The following is a 7652-nucleotide window of genomic DNA, read 5'->3' as shown; positions in this document are numbered from 1 at the left end:
TCCTCTCCTCTCCTCTCCTCTCCTCTCCTCTCCTCTCCTCTCCTCTCTCCAACCCTCACCCTCTGTGCAAGGAAGCTGTAACACCAAGACATCTCTCCAGAGCCTAATTCCTGTGCGATGCAGCAGAATGGGCAAGGAATGGGCATGCAAATCCCTAAAGGTTGCATTTTTCAGTTAAATTTCTGGATCTATTTGGTAAAGGCCAGCAGTTCTACATTTCTCTTTGGGATATGGTGAGCCCAGTAGCCTATCAGGTCATTTGGTTTGTAGGTTTATTGTCCTAGGATTTCAGAATTAGGATTCTGGTCCCACAGTTCACATTTTGAATTGAACTGTTTCCACTTCTTTGAATTCACCGTTGCTGGCCTGTCTATATACCTTCAACATGTGGCATGGGAAATATAATTCTATGTAGAACCTAAGGGAAGAATGTAATGATTGCAAATAATTACAAAAGAAACATTTCCATAAGTTGTCAGCTAATTCCACATATCATGATAGTTTCAGGAGAGAAATATCTGAAGTCTCGTGTATGTGGATGACTGGGAATCAAAAACATTGCCTTTTACACTGATTTTGGATCATGAAAAGTACAAAATTCCTTTGTGTATGTATTTTTTTTTTGCATGAGCTCAGAAACACGTATTCAACAGATTCTGCAGAAGTGTTATGTTGGGAAGTAATATATTCACAGGATTAATAATATCAAATATTAGTTCTGTGTAAAAAAACCCCCTGCAATAAATTATTCAATGAAATCTCTTTTCTCTGAGCGTAGTTTGCAAGAACTCTGACTTGCAAAAAACTGTTTGGCTATTCAGAGTAAATCTGGCTTTTCAGAGTGCTTAAATATTCAGTATTCACCTGTATCAGCTACTTCTTCTGAATTCCTTGGTTTAACAAATGTCATTTATGAACCTTCTTTGTAATAATAATATTGTACACACTAAAACTGATATAATTATGCTGGCAAAAGTGGCAATACAGTTACAATTCTATGAAAATGCCAGGTTTTTCTATTAAATCCTGAAATGTGTATTAAAATGTAAAGGATCTCTTAGATTTACTAAATTAGAAAGGAAACTACTGGAAATCTATCCCATACCGACTTAAACACAGATTCTACTGCAGCCTCTGCAGACAGCCACAGAACTTGAGGCTGAGAGAAGCTTTCTAATGCACTGCACAATTTTAGTCCCAACAGAGAGTCTAAAAATAAAACTGTCGAATTATCTTACTGCCTCCCACAAAGTGTTGCAGATATTTTAGTAGCAGGACTCAGGGTAAAGGCATTCAGGCCTGATCCCTAACCCAGTGATGACAACGAGATTTCACATGTTACTTTGATTACACTTTATGTTTGAAAGCATGTGGAAATACCAGTACAGCTCATCAGCATTTCTACCGGAAAAGGACAAGGAAGACAAAGAAGGAAGTGAGATAGGGAGGGAGAACTACAATTACTGTCTTTGAACAAAGAATTCTGAAACTGCCTGTAAAAAATCATGGCTGGAAGACTGAGTAAAATGATGAATTTTCAAAGCAGAGAACAATGACTATGTTTTATCTTCTCTTATTTCAGATGGATAAAATATAAAGCTTAAAAGTCCATTTAAGGTCGTGTGAAATTGAACCAATTATGACATTTCAAATTTTTTATTATTAAAATTATATGGAAAGAGACACCAGTCAGCAGTACTCTGGACTCCTAGAAATCTGGATAAGAGGTTTTTAGGCACAGATCAGTGAGAACTGGGAATTCATTTCTCCTACAACAATATATAATGGAATTATTTGGCAAAAGAACTCAGGTTGTTTTGAACCTTGAAAGCAAAAAAAGGGGGTGAAGGAGAAAAACTTGAATTTGATATCCAGATTAATAATATAAATATTTAGTGCATAAATTCATGAGGGGTACTGAGACTGAGGTCTGATCATCTCATGGTTACTTTGTGAGAACTGGATCCAAGAAAAGTGTGTACATACTTTAAAGTTCATTCCTTCAGGAAGAAAGGCAGATCACTTCCTCCTTTTTATTTTAGATTTGCTCTTGCATAAGTGAAAAATTCTTTGGTTAAGAGAAAGAAGAGAAAACAACTCTAGTTTTACTCGAGCAAGCAAACAGCAAGAGGAACCTTCTCTGTTTAACTTAACAGTATTCATAAGGGTGAAGGGGAACACCCCTTCTCTTTGTCTTTTAGCCCAACAGGATTATCCATCAGGCAGTATGTGACCACCTGTCCACAGGTATATCTAAGAACACTTCAGGGAATCCATTCAGCCAGGTCTGAAAAAGAAGATAAATAACTGACAGAATGACAAATGCTGATAATTCTTGGCATTTTGAATGGTACGCTTAAAAGCAAATTGTCATCTTCTTATTTGGTAACAGTGGTAGAACATTAGGTGTTACTACATCTGATAAAAAGCATCACAGTATGCCTCCAGTCCTTAGTGAGATATATTAGAAAAATAGTCATGGTAAGGACTTCAGAAATTAGAGCATGTCTGTCCCTACAAACATAATTTTCCTTAGGGTAGACTGGCAACCCTCTCTGGATTCACTGATCTTACCAGTTAAAAAATTATAGTAACAGTCTGAATGTCTGTATCCCACTATTTAAACTTATTATTAATTGAGCTTTTTCCAAGCATTTTGCTCATATAAGCCAGTACTTCTTCCACATTCAAACTTTAACTGAAAGAGAAAGCTCTCCACATAAATTACATCATCTGGAATCTGTCTTCTAATATTCAGCCTTTGCTGCAGTATTTCCCTGAAAAGGGTTGTCACCTACACTGTAAATCCTTTTTAAGCCAAATCACTAAGTTCACTGAATGCACATAACTCCAATTAACTGCAGCCTGCTGGCTCAAAAGCAATTTGGTCTTTCATTAATTACTCAGGTAAACATAGAAAAAGCTCTTTTAGCTTGCCTGAATTCACAGAACAAACAACCTCCCCCACTCCATCTTTGATGATCCAAGACAATCTTGTCTTTTGATGCTTATCACTTGGTTGTTCAATAAAATGTAATTAAAAACAAAAGCGACATCCCCCTATCACCAACCCTGAGCTGCAGTTAATTGTCAGGCTTTCCAACTTACTCTCACAGTGTAAAGCTTATTGCACTTTAGGTCACAAGACTATTTGTGTAATCTCTTTCCTCGTGGATTGACTCTTCTGAGTCTCACAATGGGATTTCTGCAGGTGAAATTCAGTTACCGCTGCCAGGTTTTTTTCTCTCGGTCTTGCTCTGAACATATGCAAAATTGAAAAGATTATGCATGTTTTTATTCGAAGGCTTAAGGCAAACCTTCTAGGATTCCAGAACTATTTATGATGCTTAGCAAGCCATTTGATTGATTCATTCTGCCTTTCAAGAAAAAAAAAAAGAAAAAACATAAATTGTTACTTTTATCTTAGTTTAAGGCTGTTCAAATTTCCCATAGAAGAAGAAGAGGGGTGGAGGATTATCAAGTATAAATATATAAAAATCCAAGCAAATCCAATCTACTAACCAGTGCAAGAGAACTCAAGTATCCAGTGTGATCATGCCAAGAAGTAAATCTGAAGCTACCAAGGGCTTCAGAAACTAAATTGAGCAATGATATGGGCATGCAAGAAGCAATTATAAAAATTAACGGACTGTTATTCGTCTAGGGGTTTTTTTTAATGTTAATGAAGAAATTAGTCTTGCATGTGAGTGTAGCACATCTGTTTGTGCCTACATACAGAGAAACACATCCACATGTCATGCAAGCTGGCTTGATTGCACTTTGCAGGACATATTTGTATACATTTTATCACCGTTTCTGTAAACAGCAGTTTCTTTCAGTATGTTCCATGCTCTCTGCCTAGGTCTTAATGGAAGTGTTAATTAGGAGCCCAGTAGGGAAACAATTTATGCTTCTAAACATGTCTTGTGTATGGAGTTTGAGTAATGAGAAAAAACAGGCCAGAACATTTGTATGAACAGATACTAATTACTGATTCTGAGTGTAACATGCTCACTGCTATTGCCAAGAGCACAGCACAGAATTGTGAAAAAGACAGACGATAAGAGATTTTAAATAATCAAAAAAGGGGCCAGAGTCACAAATTTTCACAAAAGTCATTTTACACGTTTAACTGAAAGTAGAATGATAGATTGCTTTCATGAAACCTCATTCTGCAGTGTCTTTAATTTGCTTCATGTTCAGTACCTACTGAAGTCTCTGCAGACTCACCATTATGAAATTCTGAGGTATCAGTGGCAGGATTTTACCTGAATGCAACTATTGTGCCTCATATGTGGTTTGCATGTAACCAAATGCATCCTTCCACTGCCAAAAATCAGATTCAGAAGTGCTCAGCAAAAATTCCTGCCCTGTCCTGTACTCCTGGAAATAACTATTTGGTTAACAGGACAGACTTTCATGTGATTAGCTACAGAACTCACATTGACAAGTTTGTAGTGACGGATAATTAACTTTATAAACCAAAGCAATTTTAAACATGAAAGTAAATTTGGTGAATAACAATGTCAGAATCCCAGAAGGGGGAGAAAAAAAGGAACGATATGGAAAATGCAAGGGAAAATATTAGTAATACAAATGGCAAAAAATAAAGTACAGTAGAAAATGAAAGGCACTAACACTGCATGTGGCTTCTTAATGCTTTCACAATGGCAGAATAAATACCAAGGCTAATGAAGAGTATAGTTTGATTATTTACCACCTGGTTTCATTTCTTTTTTTACTGGAGCTCATTGTACTTCATATATTGCACACAGTTGGAGTGGAACAGTAAGTATATAATTTTCTGCTGCTTAAGTACAGTCTTCACTATAAATTGAAAACTTTCAGCTTGCTTTAACTTTCTGTACAGCCAGACAAAGTGATCAACTGTTCAGTCATCCAGGAGTACAGTGAGTTCCTTCAGAATTATATTTTCTTATTAGTTGTCTGGTGCCTGTAAACTGCTTTTATGGAGTGGGATGATGCAGGTTTAGTTCTTTTTCCTCAGAGCTGTTGTCAAATACATGATTATTTACAGCTAGAAATAATATAGTTTACCTTTAATTTTTGTTATGATTACTTTTGTAGGGTATAGTGAGAAGCATCAGAAACCTCTAGCTAAAAGTAAAATGAAATTTAAGAGGTAGATGCAGTATTTGCATATTTAAATGCACACATACATATGCATATATAATGAATGAACACTATACTATTGTTAATAACTCCACACATTATTCTTTTCTGCTTAGGTTCATCAGTTATATTTTTCTAATTTGCTTGCTGTCCTCTTAACATGGAAGTCAGTGAAATCACTGGCCAGATTTGGACCAATTAAAAGATATTCTAAGGGCCCATTAAGGACGTTTTTTTCTTGCTTGCAAGGAAGCTAGATGAATTTAAAACTTAAAATATTGCATATGGAATTCACAGGAGGCCTTTGAAGGGCAAGACACGAATAAAATGAGGTTGAGATTCCTGGAATACTTGATTTGAGTACTTCAAAGGGAGGTCTGGGTCCCGAAAATAAATTGAAAAATGGAGGGCAATGAAAGTAGAATTTCAGGGTTAAAGTCTGAAAAAACAGCAATCCTTGCTTGGAGCCACATCTAATGTAAGCTCCTGCTGAGGATACAGTTTGCCAGTTTGGGAGAATTCCCATATCCTACCATGCATAAGTGCTCATGGTCTTTAAAGTGTTCCCTTTCCTTCTCCAATGGTGATGAAAGACAGCCAGCAGATGACAGAAGCAGGTGGACACTGTCAACAGTAGATCCTAAGGCTGTGTGGTTTGAAAAAAGAGACAGAGAAGATGGATGGATAAAAAGGAAGATAAGAGCATTAAATGAAAGAAAAGAGAAAAACCAAGGACAAACACAGGAGAATAAGTAGATCATGAAGTGTTGAATGCCAGGGTAAACAAAAAGAATTTATTTCCTCTCCATTGGTCCATCTTCCCAGCTTCTGGACCCAGGTTTTAGGGCTTTCATACCAAAATTTTAGTTTTTTGCGAATGATTAAAATATAGAAATTCATCTCACCCACTGATGACATTGATAAGGTGGAAGGCTACACCAGCACTAGTCACCTGTTTCCCCCCTAGTCAGTGAAGAGAAATGGGTATTTTTAAGGCATGATTCATCTGAGCTATTTTAGGCATTTACAACAGCAGGAGACAAATTGTGGCATGGAAGTGCCTGCTTTTCTCCATTGCCTGGACCTTTCTCACATTACTGCTTCATGCACAAGCAGCTACAATAGATCAGATTACTTAGCTCTTTAGTACCTTTGCATTTAAACTGTTTGGTGGCTTGTAATAGTTGACTGTGAGTAGCTGAGGGTTTTGGCTCACTGTCAGCATTTTTCAGAGTTGGTAGAGGCCCAAGCTATTTTTTTGATCTTCCATTCTCTGGGCAAAATGAAGCACTAACAATAAAGGTAAGTTTCAGGTACACCTCTGGTTTTAACTTTTAACACCTCTTAAAAACATTAATATGGCAGATCTAAAATATATAAAAAATCAAATCTTTTGAAAATTGAGGAGACATTCTACTGTCTTTTGAAATGTCTTCTTTGCTCTTTGAAACTGTTTTTGACTTAATTTTGGCTGGGCTTAAAAAGTATTCTTGGCTAGTAAAAGATTTGGAGAGGAAAAAAATGACCAGCTCTAATGGCCAGATTAATCACGCCTTTTTTTTTTTCCAAGCTTGATCCTTTTTTTGCAAAGCTCTCAGTTGTATGTCTGTGAAATGATTGCTTGCTCTTGCTGTGAGCCGTGGCCAAGTGCTGTGCACCAATTCGCCTGTGCAGGAGCTGGCAGCCAGGCTGGCTGCAGAATGTCTGTGTGGAGGAGCCCAGAGCCCTGCTAGGCAGGGTGCTAATTGCAGGCTGGCAGAGGGCAGGAGAGCTGGGAGAAGGACGGGGGTGTTCAGCGCCTGGAAAAAGCAGATTCAGTGAGTTAATTTGAAGTAGCAGTGGACCATCCCCTTGTCTCCTGTACTTTCAGTACGGTTTGGATTGTTGCTGGGATGTGTGACACCTGTAGCTGATGCTCAGAAGGAAAGCCTACAAATCCTTCCCTTAGACGAGAGTAAACGCTGTGCTGGGGCAATGGCAGTGGGTTGGGAACAGGAGGAAGCTGTGCGAGTGCAGTGGGTATCCCAGACTGTGGTCCAAGCACGCAGCAAGGAGGGAACACATTTGGTGTTAAACCAGGCAGAAAGATACACCAGTGTAGAGCCACACGACAAAGTTTAGACAAAGAAAAATACATAGAAGTGATTTGCCTCCATTAGCAGCTGCCTGCTCTAAAAAACTAAGCATCTTTATTTCCCAAATGCTGGCATGACAATGTGGGATATTTATTTCTATTGATTTTGATCCTAATATTCTTCAGGAAGTCACCTCTATTTCTACTTGTGCCTTTGCAAACAGGACTGAAACGTCATTCTTTTGCCCATATTTTCACCTCTAACTGTATCTGCCAGGTAAATACCATAATGACTCATTCTTTGTGTTGAATCTGGGGCTTCCCCAGTTTTTCTGGCACTCAAGTGTTATTAGCATAATGTATTTTTAGTGAACTCTGTCAGCAGAGCACTGTATGGCTAATCAAGCACTCATTGGGGATAAATGGTAGACTTAATATTCTTATC

Source organism: Corvus kubaryi, unplaced genomic scaffold, assembly GCF_017639235.1.
Source record: "Corvus kubaryi isolate FWS band 111438036 unplaced genomic scaffold, C.kubaryi_AGA036_p1.0 37391, whole genome shotgun sequence".
NCBI classification, from domain to species: domain Eukaryota; kingdom Metazoa; phylum Chordata; class Aves; order Passeriformes; family Corvidae; genus Corvus; species Corvus kubaryi.
The sequence above is the reverse complement of the archived record's forward strand: the minus strand, read 5'-3'. Positions refer to the sequence as shown.